The 18,836-nt window shown below is 40.1% G+C and overlaps 1 protein-coding gene across 11 annotated transcripts in view; it reads left to right on the forward strand.

Moving 5' to 3' along the window:
- The window catches only part of DLG2 (discs large MAGUK scaffold protein 2), a 949,517-nt gene that overhangs the window by 741,020 nt on the left and 189,661 nt on the right, over positions 1-18,836 (forward strand). The gene's annotated exons all lie outside the window — the stretch shown is intronic.

Consider the following 18,836-nt stretch of genomic DNA (forward strand, 5'->3'; position numbering starts at 1 on the left):
CCCAGAGATCCATGATCAACCCCTTACCTGCTGACCTCTGCACATCACATGCTTCTCACTCTGATTAGAAATCTTCTTAATTAGATATCTCCTAGTCAGTCATCCATCAAGACTCAGCTTAGACATCACCTCCTCCAGGAAGCCTTCTTGACTTCACCTCCCAGACTAGGTGAGATGCCCTTCCTCTAAGTATTTATAGCACCCTAATGAGTCCTTATAAAATATGCTAGCTGTGTAGTTAGTTGTTATCTGCTTGTTACTCCCTGGACTGAAAGCCCCTTAGGGGACAGAAAATCTGACCTTGATTGTATTGACCTCCTGCCATCCAACGTGGTAATAAGGTGCCTGAGACATAACAGACCCTCCATGAATATTTATGGAATGAAGAAATTCCTCCATCATTGATTTGTAGTCTGAGATAACTTCGGCAAAGAGATGGGTTGAAGTTTGTCTTTATTTAGGTTGCCCAGGATAGGGCAAATTGGTGGACATGAATTAGGTTATAGGGGACCAGATAATGGTAAAACAAAGGAAGTAAACTTTTGTATGTATGAAGGCTTTTTCATTCTGGGTTTCTCCTTCTGAAGAGGGTACCTACTCTCACACCAATCAAATTTATATTAGTGATGTATATGATTTATCAGTATATTCCAGTTTCTCTCTGTGTATGTTTATGTGAGCATATATATAAGCCCACACATAGTCATGAACATGAGTTCATAAAAATAGATGACCACAATTTCTGTAAACTATCTCATGATCACTGAAAGTTCAACAAAAGGTTAGAGTTCATTAACACTCTTCAGGTTGGCCCATCTTGCCAAGTCATTCAGTTGCTCTAAATCTCCTTTGGTCCTAAAGCCATTTCCCTCCGGGATGCATAAAGCTTTACCTCTTTCTTTAAAGGGAACTAGCATTTACTGAAAGCTTTTGCAATATTCCAGATATTTAACCGAGGTGATCTCATTTAATCCTCAGACGTTTGCACAAATCCACAGGTCCTGAACCCAAAAGAAAATGGATCAAGTCAAAAGCAAGTCAAGAATTTAGTGAAATAGAAAATCTTCACTAGGAAAGAAGGAAGAAGGAGCGGGCAAGACTAAGAAAAAATCTGAATTTTGTTGAATTCAGTTATGAATGAATATTGTTAAATTCTTACACAAATTTGTTGCACAGGATTATACCAAATTAATTTGTTGGTGATAAGATGAGAGTTTATGACCATTAGCACAGTTTATATATGAGCAGGGAGGGACCTTTTCAGCTGATTGGGAGAAAAGCTTTCTTCTTCCTACCACCAGATATGGCTACATGTGAAGGGTTTTCTTGCTGAAAAAGGACAGCATTCGAACAGTTGTTCCCAGATTTTTACATTTCATAGACCAGAAATGCTTCAGAACAAACTTTTATAGGCCAGTAGAGTTGCCAAATTTTTATCTTGCCAATAAAATGAAGGACATTAAAAAACAAGACAAAAAACCCATGATCTATTTTAATCTTCATTTCAGAAATAAAAAGACAACTTTTAATAGCAAAAACGATAATAAAAGAGTAGAAAAGATATAATCTCATAATAAAGAAAGGTCATTTTAGCTTGATGAAAAATCACTGCATTCTATTTACTTTTCTCATTCTTTCTTGACCAACAAGGGTTGGGGACCAGCCTCTAAGAACCACTGCTACTGCTATGAGCAGGCTTTGAAGTCACACGGCTCTCAATTTAAATCCAGGCCCTACTGATTCCTAGCTGTGAAACTTGGGGCAAGTTATTCAACTTTTCTGAGCTGCAATTTCTTCATGTGTCAGATGAGGATAATATCTGACTGTATTAATCTCCTAGGGTTGCCATAACAAAGTACCACAAACTAAGTGGCTTAGAACACCAGAAATTTTTTGTCTCACAGTTATGGAGCCCAGAAGTCTGAAATCCAAGTGTCTGCAGGGCCATGCTACATCTGAAGGTGCTAGGGAATGATCTGTTTCAGACCTCTCTCCTAGCTTCTGGTAGTTCCTTGGCTTTTGGCAACATATCTCCAATCTTTTCATGCCTTTCTCCCTGTTGCATATCTGTGTCCCAATGACCCCCTTTTATAAGGACACCAGTCAGTCACATTGGATTAGGGACTCACCCTACTCCAGTACGACTTCTTAACTAATTACATCTGAGACAATTCTGTTTCCAAATCAGGTCACATTCTGATGTATTGGGGGGTTAAGACTTCAACATATGAGTTTGTGGGGGGGGAAATACAGGTTAACCCATAACACTAACCAAACTCATGGAATTCTTGTATCAGAGTCATTCAGGAGAGGTTGAATACATTAAAAATACAGTAAAGTACCAGGGATTGTAAGGGTTGTTTGTTTTTTAAGAAAATATATAATTGAGGAATTTATGACTTAGGGACAGTAAGTAATTTATGCAAGGATATATAACTAAGAAGTAGTGAAGGACTTCCCTGGTGGTGCAGCGGTTAAGAATCCGCCTGCCAATGCAGGGGACACGGGTTCAAGCCCTGGTCCAGGAAGATCCCACATGCCGCGGAGCAACTAAGCCCGTGCGCCACAGCTACTGAGCCTGCGCTCTACACCCCGCGAGCCACAACTACTGAAGCCTGCATGCTACAACTACTGAAGCCCGCGCGCCTAGAGCCCGTGCTCTGCAACAAGAGAAGCCACCGTGATGTGAAGCCCATGCACTGCAACGAAGAGTAGCCCCCGCTCACTGCAACTAGAGAAAGCCCATGTGCAGCAACAAAGACCCAACGCAGCAATAATAAAATATAAAATGAATAAATAAATCTTAAAAAAAAAAAAGTAGTGAAGATGTGACTTTGAACGCGTTTACTTAATAAATATTTAAAATATGTGTTATGTGGCTGACTCTGTTCTAGTGCTGGAGACTCAGCCATGAATGAACTAGACAAGGCCCCTGGTTTTACATTCCAGTGGAGGGAAGCAAAAGTTAATAAAATAAATAAATATATAATATAAATTTAAGTAGAGATAAGTATTATAAATAAAAACAAAGTCCAATAAGAGAGTAGAGAATAATGGAGGGATGGAAGATGATGTTCTGCACAGGATGTCAGGGGGTTATTTCTTGCAGAGGAGACATGTGAGCAGAATCCTGACTGCAGTGAAGGAGTAAATCCTAAGTGAAAGGGGAGCCACAGAAGGGAGCTGAGTAGGGAGTGCTGGGGTCTGATTTTTGTTTTAAGAGAATCTGCTTGCTGTGTAGACAGTGATTTGTAGCAAGGCAATAGTCAAAGGAAGGAAACCAATTAGGTGAGGGCAGAAGTCCATGTGAGAGGTTATAGTGATATAGAGTGGGGAGCAGAGGTGGAGATGGAGAAAAGATTGGGGATATATTTTGAAGACAGAATTACCAGCAGTTGCTAATGAATAAGATGTGGGATATAAGATTTTTTTAAAAAGAGCCAAGAATGAGTCCCAGGTTTTTGACCAGAGCAACTTGGTGAACAATTATGCCACTTTTTGAAATGGTACATATTAGGAGTACAGTAAATATGGGAAGGGGGTGGGGACCACAGGTTTAGTTTTGACGGTCAAATGGAGATGCTCGGATGTGGGATGCAGCTGGATATGAAAGTCTGGCATTCAGGGCACAGGCTGGGACTAGAGATCTACATGTGGTAGTCTTTAATCCGTAGATGGCATATAAGCCTTGATACTGGATGTTGTGGCCTAGGGAGTGAGTATAACGAGAAAGGTCTAATGATGAGCCCTGGGACACAAGAAACTTGAAAGATCAGGAAGTGGAGAAGGGGAGTCTCAGCAAAGGAGACTGAGAAGGATGAATTAGTGAGGTAGGAGGGAAACCAGGGGGGTCTCAGGAACCAAGTTTAAAAAGTGGTTGACTCAAGGAAGATATAAGTCATTGTGTCAAAGAGCTGTGGAGAGATTGAGTAAACTGAGGACTCCACTCTGGCCATTGCTTTTGTTGGTGAACATGTCATTATTTACCTTAATAAAAGCAACTCTAGTGGAATGGTGAAGGTGAAACCTGACTGAAGCCAGTTAAGGCGAGAATGGGATGTGAAGAGGTAAAAACACTGTGAGTGGACACTTATATTTTATGTTCTCTGTTATCTCAATTTCTTAGAAGCAGTGAATATAATAGTTAAGAGAGCGGGCTCTGCAGTCTTAGAACTTCAGTCATTATTCTGATTGTGCCAGTCAGCTAACCTCTCCAGTCACAGAGTCCTCATCTACAAAGTAGAGATAATAGTACAGCTCGCTTCAAAATGTTGTGAGGGTTGAGGGCTTCCCTGGTGGCGCAGTGGTTAAGAATTCGCTTGCCAATGCAGGGGACACGGGTTTGAGCCCTGGTCCGGGAAGATCCCACATGCTGCGGAGCAACTAAGCCCGTGCGCCACAACTACTGAGCCTGCGCTCTACAGCCCACGAGCCACAACTACTGAAGCCCGTGCACTGAGAGCCCATGCTCCACAACAAGAGAAGCCACCACAATGAGAAGCCTGCACACCTCAACGAAGAGTAGCCCCACTTGCCGCAACTAGCGAAAGCCCACACGCAGCAACGAAGACCCAATGCAGCCATCAATCAATCAATCAATCAATCTATTAAAAAAAAAATGTGAGGGTTGAATGAGAGATGCAAGTAAAGTTTTAACACATTGCCAGCCCATAATAAGTGTCAATAAATACTAGCACTGTCACTAATATAAGCAAAGTACTGGTGCAGCTTCCAGGCTCCACATAGTTTATTACGTCTGGGAGCAGTTGGTGGCGTGAGGTGGTAATTATGACAGAATATGTGTTATGATGATCCTTGATGGGGACAGAACAGTGTGTTATAATACAAAAACTATATGAAGACTCCTCCACAATAATTTTTCATGGGGTGTTTCATAATGGTGGAATAGCCAGGCAGCAGGGGGAGAATGGCTCTGAAGGGGGTTTTGGGGGATCATGATAGATCAAGAAGCTGGAAATCATGGAAGGACTTAGAGTAGACCAAGCCACATCAGGCCATATGTGGATATCCCACATATTGATATTGAAAGTAACCCTTTATCTTGTAATCATAGTTATTTATTATTTACTCTTTGCTACACACGGTGTTTACACCTGGATTTTCTTACCAGTTTAGAAACCCAAGTCCCTCTCCCCCTGACCTTCTAATTATGTTGCATACCTCTGCTTCTACAGTGTCTAGTGTTACGGTCATGAAAGAGGGGGCACCTCATCTACATATATTCCGTATCCCCTAGTAAGATGCTTAGAGGAAAAAATAAACAAGGAGAGAGTAGTCCATATGTGAGCAAATTAAGTTGCCCACTCGGTCATTCTCTAGAAACACAAAGCTAAGAAAGCCTCTCATACTTAAACCTGCATAGCCTGGAAAATTATAGCATCACCTTGTCCCACAGAGGGCTACTGCTGATGTCTCTCAAGGAACATTGATTGCATACCTTGGATATAGCAGTCTCTTATATGGATGAACTCACCTGATTGGAACCCGGCAGGTGGCCAAATCCTGGTTTATATTGAGTTAGGACAGGAGTTTGCAGTGGAACTTTTGAGACAGAGTACCTGTTTCCTTGCTTGGCACACCTTGACTTAGTGGCAGTAGGCAGCTGTGTGCACAATTTCATTGTTGTTATGTGGCAGGCGCTTGTTTGAAACAGGTGAAGGAAGCCAAGTTGGTCTCACTGTGGATAGCCAACATGCTGTTAAGTATGCTTTCCTGGGCTGGTGAGTTCATTTGACTAATAGAAGAAGTGAAGTAGAGAGCTAGGGACCTGAACAGGCAGCCCAGAGCAGAGCCCCTGGGCCTGCCATTCTCTGGCAGAAAGTCCCCATATTCCTGGTGACGTTCTTCAGTCTGGGCGATAGACCTCTCTGGGGTTGTTTCCCTTTTTTCACCGGCTGGCAGATTCACAGTCTTAACAGAATCCTTGGCAAATATTAGTTGACATGGAAAAAGACACTTTAAAGAGAAGGTGAGGCAGAAATCCATTTTCCAAAAAGAAGTATGGTAAGAATAATAGCCAATAATTTTGGGAGTATGCATTATAAACCAGGCACTACATTTTCTTGATGTACTTAATCTTGCAAGGTAAAAATTAGCATACCCATTTATAGATAAAGCAACCCATGTTACTGTAAATCAGTGACAAAGCTAGGGTTTAAACACAAGGCTGTTTGGTTCCTAAACCTATGCTCTTCCTGTAATTTCTACTAAAGGCCATAGTAAATAAATCTGCTCGCATCGCTCGTCTGCCCCTACAGTTGAATGTGAAACACTGCTTGGGATAGGATGATATGCTTAAGAGTGTGGGCTCTGAAACCAGGTTGCCTGGAGTTGATTCCAGCCCTGCCACTTAGCAGCTGGGATCCTACTTGGATGTGTTAACCTCTATGAATCTCAGTTTTTTCATCTGCAATATGTTGTTTATGATAATACCTACCTCGTAGGAATGTTTTGAAGATTAAATAAAGATTAAATGAGGCTGAGCACCTAAAACACTGCCTGGCATATGAGAAGTGCTCAATAATCGCTATTATTATCAAAAACATGATTTCTAGTGTTGACGTTCAGTGAACCTAAAGAGGTTATATTGACCTTGTCAGAGAGGAAACAAAAAGCTCAGGCACTGCTCCTCCATGCTGCCTGCCTGTAAATGATTTTTGGCGAATCAATGGTACTGTTCCTGATTTCTGCACGTCTCCCAATTTTCAGGGCTTCCTTGCTCTAGAGGTAGCACAGTAGGATAGGATAGAAAGACACTGTTTTGACATCAGAAGACCTGGGGTTTGGGGTTAAGCTCAAATCGTATTTGGAAACTGGGACCTGTGCAGGTCATTTTCTCTCTCTTGCTACGGGTTCCTCATCTGCACAGCTAGCGGATTGAACTCCCGAACCTCTAGGGCTCCTTGCATCCTCCATTTCTGTGAGCATTGGACAAAGTCACTTAACTTCTCGGGTGGCTCATTTATACTGTAGCACTGCTGAACCTTTCCTGGTTGCTGAGGGGCTCAGGGAGAGTGAAGTGTTTGGTACACTGTGACAGGCTATGCAAATATGAGGGCTGATCTTTACAGAATTATTAATGAGAATTAAACCTGAGTAGTATGCCTCGCTATTTGTGCGTTGGAGACTCAGGGGCTTTCCTCCACGTTTTGCCATCTTTGCCTACCCCCCACTGGGTTGGGTGGATCCACCTTAACAAGGTGTGGGGGAACACAAGTGGAGGATGGGGTGCGGTACTGATGGTGGGAAAGCGTCTTATTGGTTAATGCTGGTACATCCCAAACACTGATTACTGTCACTGCTTCTCAGGCTGATATATTTATCAGGATGAGTTACAAGGAAATATATGTACCCAGGGAGAGAAGACGCTGCATGGTCACCCCCTGTGATGTAAAATATGAGAGCCTAGGAGGGGCTGTTTTATAATTCATCAGGTTTTGCTAGTGAGTTCTGCCGGAGTCTTAGTTATAAAGGCAAGTGTGAACCGGACGGCAGACAGGAGAACCTGGCACCAAGGAGACGGAGAAGCTGCCTTTGGTGCCTCCTGCCTCCTCCCTGCTTTGTTCCAATAATTTTGTGCTCGGTAAGTTCCCTGGCTTTGCAGCTAATCATTGTTGAATAAGCTTGGCAAATGAATCTGTAGTTTGGAATATGCACTTGCTGTCAGAAGTGTGTGTCAGTGTTTGGGCTTCTGACAAATTCCACAATTCTATTAAATGAGCAAAATAGCTTAAAAGATGAAACAAAAGCCGACAAATCAGTTATTCACCTTGATCCTTGGAAGGCTGCTTTCTTTGGTTGCTCAAGTTTCTCTGGTTTCATTCTGTCAGTTTCATTTGTTGGGTGAGCTTTGAAAAGAACAAGTCTCTTTGTCACGAAATTGTTTTTCCTAGCTGCCAAAAGGAGGTATGTACAGGGCGGTTTGTCCATCCCCACCCCCCAGCTTACCCTCCCCAGCAATCGGTAAATTCTAAAACAGACTGTTTGCTTGGTAACCAGCTCCGACAGAGCTGAACCTATGCAAGGCAAGATTCAAATTGCAATCTTTTGTGTGAACAGAACTGAGGGACTCTGAATAATTGTCATTGTGGAGATTATTGTGAGACTCGGTATGGTGGTAGTCCCTGCGTTTTGCCGGAATGGGATCAGAATGTGAGCAGATTTGCATTTGGCATGCCTGTTGGTGGTGTGGGAGAAGGAGCGAAAGAAAAGACTGGATCGTTATGGAAAGAGCTGTACATCCCACCCACAGGACAGACAAATGCAGAAAGCATGGCAGTTGTATTTGCGTAACTTGGGACTGTTTTCTCTAGTTTCCTATTCCTGTTAATAATTACCTGGAGCTGTGTTTTGGTCCACATCTGGGTATGCTCCAGGTCCTGGCTCCAAGCAGAGTGAGCGCTAACTCCTGATCAGCTAGCTGTAGGAAGTCATTTCCTCCTCAGAAGGAAAGAAGCGAAAGCTGTACCTTCCTGGACTCCTTTCTGCCGTGTTGTTTGCCTCTGTCCAAATCTCATGGAAACCAACAGCTTGACGTACTTTTTTTTTTTTTTGCAGTAGCAGATTTAACTGTGGTGTCATATGGCATATTATGTATGGAAAGGAATAGCAAGACATTTTTCTGAATGCTTCAAGTGTGTCTGGCTTGTTGACATTTGCTTGATTTCACTGGCAAGGAGCTACTGTCTTCTGAACCCATAACTGTCTGTCCAAAGCGTTTACTTTATGCATAATTGCACTTTCTCTTTAGATGTGGGATCTGTAGACCTGACAAGAACATCCTCTTTATCCTCAAGGAAAGCAACTCATTTTAGCATCTCCTTGAAAAAAAATATGCATCTTTTTCCTCCCACCAGCTTGCTCTTTGCTTTTTCCTGATAAATATTGTGGTCATCAGTGCCACTATACTTCTAATAAAGTTGTTTCTTCTTTCCTAGTACACTTTCTGATTGCACCAAAACTTGGCAAATTTGGAATATGGAATGTATCTTTTTTTTCAGGAACACATTTTCCAGGCATTCTTCTTTTGTCCATAAATAGCTTTTCCATATTTTCCATTTCTCTGAATAAGTTCTGCTTAAAGAGCAGAGGAGTGATGTATTATGGTTGGCACTTAGGGGTGTGTAACCTGAGACTTGGTTTCTGATCTACAAACTGGCTGCCCCACAAGGGGTCTGTAAAATGTCTTTTTGTCCTACGTTCAGCTCAAAGCCTCCGGGCTACAGCAGTAATGATTAAGCTAGGAAATTCAGCAAACCATTGCAGGTATAAACCAACATCTGCGTTTGATGGTCTGGTCAGCACGTGATGCTTGTAAAGCTCAGGACACACAGCTGAAGGTTCCTCAAAGTGTTAATATATCTTAATGCCAAGAACAATACAGTTGTAAAGTACCTTTGCGATGTATTGTACGTTGAATTTTACTGTACTACATTTAAAAAAATCTCCTGCCAGAGCCCCTGGTTTATTTTGCAGCAGTACCTGGGTCTTGATTCAGTGTGGTTTTATGGAGAAATAAGCCAATGCACTAATTTCCATAAACTGAGTTTCTTCTCATTTGGTGGTGGTTTTTCCATCTTCTATCTCCTCCACCCACCAGGAATAAGCTCTTTCAATAGCAACAAAAGAAAATTTAGCATGAGTTATTCTCAATTAAATTTACAGAAAGACAAATACAAACTGTGATGAGAGAACACGTACATACCAAAAAGCATGTCTCTTAAAAAAGGGTTATAAGCCAAAGAGGCATGAACATTTTACCTACATGACACATATGATTTTCTTTGAGAGAGGTTGGGGGGGTAGAAGGGGGCGAGGTTTACAGGAGCTGTCCTAAGACCTGGCTTCAGCAGTTAACAAATGGAAAGGGCAGGGGCTTTGTGTCACCATGGTCCCCACCTCACTCTCCTTATCTGTAAAATTGGGGAGGGGAAGTTAGGAAGATTACACCAGATAGATGATGTATGTATGTGTAACCAATGGTGCACTGATTGGCACAAAGGGGACCCAGTAAAAGGTAGTCATTATGGTTAGAAGTTGAATTTTGTAGAATATATTAACTCATTTTGATGTTGGTTTTGAAAGAAATACGCACATTAAATAGGAAGATGATAAAAAATTTTCTTGTTAGCAAGATACACTTCTGTCAGACGATTTTGTTTTTGTTTTTATTCTGGAAACCTAGTAAACACAGAATTATTACCTCTCAGTTCACATTTCACTAATTCTTAGAATGGCATCTAATGTCTTTACATAATTATTTAAAGAATAAACTTGATGTCAAATGGGGAGCATGGAGATAAACTGATACCAAATAATATTTCATAGCCTTCTGACATTGCATTAAAGTACCTAATTATAAATATCATTTATTACGCCCCAGGCACTGTACTGTATGTTTTACCTGCATTTTCTCATTTACTCCTCATTACAACCCTACCTGGCAGGTGCTGTTTTGCTTCTCATTATCAAATTAGGAAACGAGATTAGAGAAAAGTTTATTTAAATACTACTAATTTAAATTGGCATATGGCAGTGCTAGAATCTGAACTCAAACCTGTCTGATTCTAGAATCTATACTGTAACCACCATGGTGGAATGATTCAGTAGGATTTGCCCAGCTCTACATGGCTCCATTTTGGAATCTTGGCCCTATAGTTGCCTTGATTCTTCTCCCCACATATTTAACCTCTATCAGAGTCTAGGGGGTATAAAAAAATGAAGTAGGAGACTTTCATTGCTCTCATTTTTGGTCTGCGCCAATCAAGATCACTTTTTCCTGAGTCATCTTTACAATTCTCACCAAAGTATAAAATTTAGTATTAAAAAGCATGAAATTTTAAAAGGTCATAAATCTACCAAATTCAAGATAAGATCTAAAAGTTACCCTGAATTAGTATTGTCCTTTCACCTGGGCAACATCCCTCTGGCTTTAGAGGAGTCTCTGGGCCAAGAGGATGGGCCCATTTGGAGCTTGCTTTCTAGACCACATTCAGGGTAAACAGGATCCCAGAATTTCTTCCCCAGACAATCCTGAGCCCACTTCCAAGGGTTGTACTGTGTGCCCACCCCGGGGTGTGAGGAAATCCAAGGGGTTGCTATTTGCATGGGGTTAGGGGTGAGGCCAGGGAATGGGACTTTGTTGATCATAGCTTGGACTTGGGAGTTGGAATATCCACACATCTGCATGAAAGGCCTTTTGTGGTGCAGGAAGGAACTATGGAAGAGAAGAAGGGCTGGCCCAGGTCTGGGGGCCTCTATTTGTGTTCTTACCTTGGGCCCCCAAAATGTTAAGCACAGCCGTACTCTGCACTGAAGAATGCTTACCTGTACTTCAGAGTAATGAAGCTAAAATTCCAGTGGGTTGGTTTTGTGGGGCTTTTGTTTGTTTTTGCTTTTGACCTTTTCCCCATTAAACCAAAAGAAATCACTTGAACAAGAAAGTGGTCAAAGCTATGAAGATCTCAGACTAAAAGCTTTTTAAGTTCCATTTTGGAATTGACAGCAACCTGATCCATCAACGCTAGATACTGGTCTTTTTTCTAGTTCAGAGGCATAGACTGACTTTGGAAGGTGACTTTAGGGTCAACTGGATTAAAACTCTGCCATTTGTCCTTTATGCCATTTGAAAATGTAGTTGCTCAGAGAGTCCAATGGTAATTTCAGGTGCCCTTTTCTTATCTCTGGTTTTAAATTGCTGTTGTAACCCTTGGTGCTGGGGGCTGATGAAGGCTGCCTGAAGGAACTCTGTGGAACCCTGCCCTACAGGCTGGTATGAAAAGCAGAGGTGACGATCAATGGCTTTGTGTGGCCTTCTATCATTATTACAGCCCTTTCTTCTGCCCAGCGTCTCATTCTCCCAGAAGATGGCTTCTTTCCATCTTCTGTTGTATTGGAGACACAGACCCACCTAAGGAGAACTGGCAGTCCAGGAGTTCCAGGCAGCAAAATCCCTGTAATTATTAAGAATCTTGAGGGCTTTTGTTTTGTTTTGTTCTGTTCTTAATGCAATGAAAGCTATTATGCAGTTACCAGAGTGATTTTTTTGTTTGTTTGTTTGTTTTGTTTTGTTTTTGTTTCTGTTACTCTTACCTTCATAAAGTAGTTTTCTAGATGAAAAGGTAGAATGCATCTTGGGACATATTTTCTACTACCAAATCTTGCAACCTTGCTTTCCTTAGCTATAAAGCAAGTAAAGTAATTCCTGTCTCAAGGCTGTTGGGAAAGCATAAATGCGATAACTCATGTCCCAGTAGATAGCTATTCCCTCATCCACATGAAAGCAATTGGCACAGTTAAAACTTAGCACATAGTGTGCCTGTATCAAACGTTCCCCCAGTCTGAAAATACAGCAGTTAAACTGGTGACTCTGTGATGACTAAGGTGTGTGCCACACTTGACAAGCAGAAACAGGACAAAACAAAATTTACCATTTAACCTCTGAATTGAAAACTTTTAATAGTGTATGCCTTGGGTGGTGGTAGTCCCATCGACTTTTACTTTCTTTTTCATGTTTTATGTATCATTTGAACTTTTATAACGAGCTTGCATTATTTATGTAATTAGGAGGAAAAAGGAGAAGAAACATTTTTAGAGAATTGAATTAGAATAGGAAATGGTTATGGATGTGTTGTGGATATCTAACTCGGGAGGAGGACTCCCGTCAAAATTTTTTTTAATATAAAATACTTGGGAAAGAGATATTTTCTGGCTGGAATAATTCCGATTAGCTTACTTTATATGCTTGTTTGCTTGTTTATTTGTCTATTATTAATCATTTATTAAGCATAGACTAGTGCCAGATGTTCTGCTAGGTGCTGAGGTTAAAAAAATGAACACTCATAATCCTTGAACTCAACGCGTTTGTAATCCAAGAGAAATGGGCATGTGAGCCCACAGTTCTAACACAGAGTGATCCCCGCTGTGCCATAACAGGGGCAGGTGAGATTGCTTTCTATTGCAAGGAACTGGCTTGATCAATAAAGGAAATGTATTGGTGATTGTAACTTAAAAGTACAGCAGTGAAGCCAGCTTCAGAGGTCTGATCCTGTGGCACACCAGGTTGTCAAGAAATCTGTTTCTTTTGGTTTTGGCATGCTGCCTGTTTTGGTATTAGCTGTAGCCTAACACCAACTGCCCTCATGGTCACAGAATGATTGTCAGTGGCTCCTGGACAACTTATTTTCTTAGTCATATCCAGCCAGAAAGCAATCCTGGGAATGGTCCTTAAAATTCACTTTTAAATGGACTGGCTTACCCTTGAACATAAAACCAAATCACCAGCACATTCTGAAGCTTAGACAGGATACAGACAGCCTCCCCATAACCTTATGAGCCCCTAAACAAAGTCTGGCAGCTGTTGCTGTTAGGAAGAGATAGTGGGGAATTCTATGGCAGTCCAGTGGTTAGGACTCGGCGCTTTCACTGCGGGAGCCCGGGTTCAATCCCTGGTTGCGGAGCTAGGATCCTGTGAGCCTCGCAGAGTGGCCAAAAAAAAAAAAAGGAAAGGGTGGTGGTGGTGATGGAATGGATGCTGTGGTCTTCAGCTTGCTATATGTACAACACACAGTGTACAAATGTCCACTAGAATTAGTACATAACAGAACGGAAAGAAGGCCAAGTATACGATGGTGCATGCCTTTAAATATTGACTCACCCCACGATGAGCAGGAGTTTGCCAAAAGATAAGAAAGAGGGAAAGGCTTTGAGGCAGAGAAAAAAAGCTTTTTGCCGTCACATAAACTAACCAGGTAATTGTTTAACTATCTGTTTGTCATCACATTGGCACTGTTGCAGAAGTTCCCAGCCAGGAGCCATCTGACTAGTGGTATAATTAACAGAAAACCTAATGTATGTTTCACCAAAACCTGCTTTTGGATGATAGCAGTTGGGTTTTAAGCTAAACCAGTCGTGTCTTTATTTTTTTACAATGTGAGTACAGATATGGAGCCAATTCAATATGAACCTTAAAATTTCTGTCCCCTGGTTCAAAATTATAGAATTTTAGAGCTAGACAATACCATTGTCATCCTTGTTTTCTCCTTTTTTACTTCTCTGAAACATATTCAAGAAGTTTAATGATTCACTCAATGCCTCAAATTTATTTAGATTGTGATGTCATGAAATTTCTGATGCTAAAAAACAGTATAAGTCAAAGAAAAACAAAAACAAAAAAGGTATAAGACAAATGAGGGTACCTTTGAATAGATGTGCTTACTTGCTAATTGTGTAGTATATATCACATTGAGAATGAGATAGACTAGAATAAAATATTTGTTAGCCAAATATCAATGCTCTATAGCAAAATTAGATTAAACTTTGGTGTCTGTGTGATTCACAGTTTATATAATTTATCTGTTCTTTAGTTCTTCAGCCTTAGGCAGTACTCACTGTTTCTTTCCATTGAAGAAGTAAAATACTTCCTGGATAAAATTGTGCTGGGTGGGCTTGGTAACAGTTTCTATTAAAACTCTTGACTCCAAATTTAATTAGCTGTGTTTTGGATTGTTCTTCCAGTTTTGCAGCGTAGAAGAAGTGACAAGACTATTACTTACTTTCTGTAGGAAGTGTGCTCATACTGTTCACAATTTTGTGGCATCTAAATGCAATCATAAAACATTCTTTTTTTACTCATGAAGGTCATTAAATGCTGTCAACCTACCTACCTAATGAGTGTGGTCCTAGATACGCATTCGTCTAGCTTCTTTCCAAAGAACGCTCAATAATGGCAACAAATGGAAGCAAAGTATATTTTCTCTTGCCATTTGCTTCTGGTGCAACAAATCTGTTCAGAAAACATGAAACCAAGCATGGCAGTGGTCACAGCCCAGCTGTGTCAGTGAGGAACCAGAGACTTCCTCAGAAAACATGCTTGAGTGAGAGAAGGCAGCAGTGATCATGTAGGAAATGCTCCCCAGGGCACTGGTTTCTTCTTCAAATTAGACAGCTCTTTAGTGCAGAGATAGAAGATAGAAGCAAAAAATAGTGGAAGGGTGATGGATAATGTTGATTTAAAAGCACATATGTCATCCCAGAATTAAAAGGTGCCATTATCCCGTGACACAACTTTACTTCCTATAGCACAAACCAGATAAACTCTTCTTTGTTTAGTTTTGAGGTTTCCTTTCACAGGTTTCCTTTGCCCTCCCCCTTCCCAACTGCTTTATACCACCCCCAACTCCAGTTGCTTTCCCAGGTCTTTCACAGAGCTAATTGGTTAACTAAAGATTAACTAAAGAGTTAACGCCTAGCACAGCCAGTTGTTAAATATTGTGACATCACTTCTGTATAAGACCCATCTTATTTTTTAAAAACTTGTGGCTACAGTGGAGGAGAATAACATTCAGATGCAGAAACAATGTATAATTAAGAGCTAAAATGTTTGAGACAGCCCTGTGTAATTTTTTAAAGAGTGATAAAGGAGATATTATTTGAGATTGTCTGGAAAAGATTGGCCAGGAATTTGGATAGGACAGGAATGAAGGACAGGGCAGAATATGCACTTTTTTTTCATTCATTTATTTAACAAATAATAACTAAATCTCCCATGTGTTTATTGCCACTTTGCACACATTATCTGCTTTACCTCTCATAACAGCACTATGAGAGGAGAGGAGAATATAAGGCTTGATCACACAGCTAGAAAGTGGCAGGAAAGCCCACGTGTTATCCACTCTTGTCCATTATATGCAAGGCTCTGTATTAGGTGCTGGCATGGTGAATATGAAGATGCATTTTGTTTTTTACTTGTAAAGGCCAAAATTTGCAAACCCAGGGAAATATTGACAGCCCTTAAGTGAATGAAAAAGTATTCTTGGGCCTTCCATCATCAAGAGCATCATTTAAAAATATGATTGGGTAATACATTTTTATATTGCTTGCTTCAGTTGCTTCAACAGCGATATAAAAAGTGGAAATGTGAGCCATAGGGAACTAGCTGAACTCATTATAATTTGATTATCTAATCTTCCAGTATTAGTCTTCTTACAACCTTTGCATAACATAGGAACATTAGAAAAAGCAATAAAGCACACATTCTAAGCATTTAGCCTGTTGACAAAGTCATACTTTCTATCTTTAAATGGAAACTGAAAGAGCAAGACTATTTATTAATGATTTTATAGCAAATCTAACTTTTTCTAACTGCTTTCCAGATTATGCCTTACACAACGAGTGTATACTTGCTATGACTAAATTATATGGGGAAATGTACATTTATGGGCCAGAGTATGGCATCACCTCCTTTCTTGCCAAAAATACCCCCCAGTGAGTTTCTTGAGGGCAGGGATTTGATTTCATTTATCCTTGCATGCCTGGCATCTAACATGGTTAATTGATAGACACCAGATAATACATCCTTTTAGGCAGGGTGGAGACAATGTAAGATTGAGAAGTTGGGGGATAATTTCTGGAGTTAACCCTGAAGGTGATGTAGGAATTTACTAGCTACACGGAGAAGGGCATTGTAAGGAGATAGTTTATACTGAGCAATGTTTCTGAAAAAAAAAAAAAAATGATCACAGAATTTGTATTTTTAAGGAAAGCAAGGAAGACCTCAATGCCTTTGCAGTATTTTTTGTTCCTGGCAACCCATTTTTCTAAACTTCTTTCCCTACTCCCTGCAACCCATTTTTCTAAACTTCTTTCCCTACTCCCTTCTCCTTTATCTTATCCCCCACTCATTCTTTACAATTCAGACTTCTTCAACAAATAAGTAACAAGGAGAAAAGAAACATAGGGGAAGCACTTAAAAGGCAAATCAACTAATTGTAATCAATGAACCTATCGGGTCCAGATTCGAACAAACTTTAAAAAAAAAATTCTTGACATTTATGAGACAATTGGAAATTTGAATACCAACTGGATACTTATTTGGTGATGTTATTGGTAATATTTTAGATGTGATAATGGTATTGTGGTAATGTTAAATATAGGTCCTTATCTTTTAGAGATACACATTGACGTATTCACAGATGAAATGATTTACATCAAAATAATACAAGAGAGGGAAAATGAGTAGGGATATAGATAAACAATAAATAAAATAATAAATAAACAAATAAGCATTCGTTTGTTTGTCTGTATCTTCCCAGAAGACGTCCCTCCCACCCCACCCACCCACCAGTGGGTTCCATCTCCTCATTATATCCCATATGTTCTGGGGATGTTTCATAATTATCTGTTTACGTGGGTCGCCATCACCAGAGGGAGCTCATTAGCAAGGACAGATTTTTCTTTGTCCTCCTATTGACTGGCTCATAGGAGGCACTCAATAATGTCAGATAGAAGGATGAAAAGGTAAATGAGTGGGTACAGACCTCCAAGTTCTACATCAGGGTGTGTGATTCAAGCAGTGGACTCCCTTTCATTTCCCCTAGTTTTATCCAATTCCTAAAAAACAAATCTCAATTCATGTTCTATGTACAAAACAGTGTTTGCTCATAACTGAAAGCCAGGAATGCAGCCGCCTAATTGAAACTAGATAATTCACACATTTGCATTTAATATTCATAGAAGGCCAAGTTGTGAGGCCATGTTCTTAATTAGTATAAGATAGCATTGTTCCAAACCTATTTGGTTGTCTTAGAGATAAAATATGAAGAAAAACATTTCCTTCTATTTAAAAAAAAATTAATTAAATTATGGTTATCGGAACCTAATTTTTGCATGTAAATCTACAAAACTTTCATGTTTCAACCCTATGAACACTCTTTTGGTCCTTTGCAGGGGCTTATTTTATATCAATAGAAATTACACCTCTAAAAAGTATGGAATAGAAAGACTGAAGGGGGCTTTGGCAGGTGATCTAGTCAACACTCTTGCCTTTGATCCACATTATACTGAAGCAGCCAAGACAAACGGAAATCTGCTTCCTTTTTATTGTATTAAGAAGATTTTAATCAAATCACTCCTTGGTAGTATACTATTATTAGAAATATTAATTTGCTTATAGTGCTGATTTTTTTCTCATAAATTTCTGGGAATATATGTGTTAACAATAGAAAGGAATCCATTTGTCCCTCAGAATTCTTAGATAATTAGTTATCTACCCAGGAGCAAGCCAATGAGTTTAATTTGTAAAAACATGCATGATATCCCCTAGAGAACCTGTTTCACAGACCAGGTGGAATTTGCTGGTTTTTTTAATGAAATTTCTTCATCAACACGAACTTAGGATTTCATGAATATGTGCATGTAAGAGAGCCCAAAGGGATTTGTTTCCTTCTGTGGTATAGATACACTTTCTGATACTAAATTACAAATAAGGAATATGTATTCCAAAACCATTATGGTGTCCAATAGTAAGTATTGAGTATTCAGTTATAGAACCTTCAGTGGAGTGTTTTATTTTTCTTTCTTTGTGTTCAGAACCTAGCACAGGATCTGAAAAAAGTAAAAGCAATAATTGGGTGTTTCTATGCATGAGTCAGAAGGCCCTCCATCCACTCTTTCTATGAAAATTCTACCTTGCTTCAGTGCCCACCACGTCTGTGATGCCAGACGTGACCAGAGCTGTCCATTTAAATTCCTTCTTCAATGGACTTCAGCTTGAGCTTCATCATTCTGTTTTTTTACTTCATTTCCTTAGGAGATTGTAAAGTGAGTGGGAGGCAGGGACCATGCTTCCTCCTCTTTCTTTAATTTCTGCACATGCTTAGCAGACCCTGAACCAACTAGAAGGTAGTTAGCTACTTCTGGAGAAAGTAGCACTAATTTCTCCAGCATAGACCCTACAAATTTTGGACAAGTTGGTTGCAGTTTTGGACCAACTGCCATGTGGTCAACTTCATATTCGGGATAAGTATTTGTAAAGATCA

This window comes from Eschrichtius robustus, chromosome 11 (assembly GCF_028021215.1).
Source record: "Eschrichtius robustus isolate mEscRob2 chromosome 11, mEscRob2.pri, whole genome shotgun sequence".
NCBI classification, from domain to species: domain Eukaryota; kingdom Metazoa; phylum Chordata; class Mammalia; order Artiodactyla; family Eschrichtiidae; genus Eschrichtius; species Eschrichtius robustus.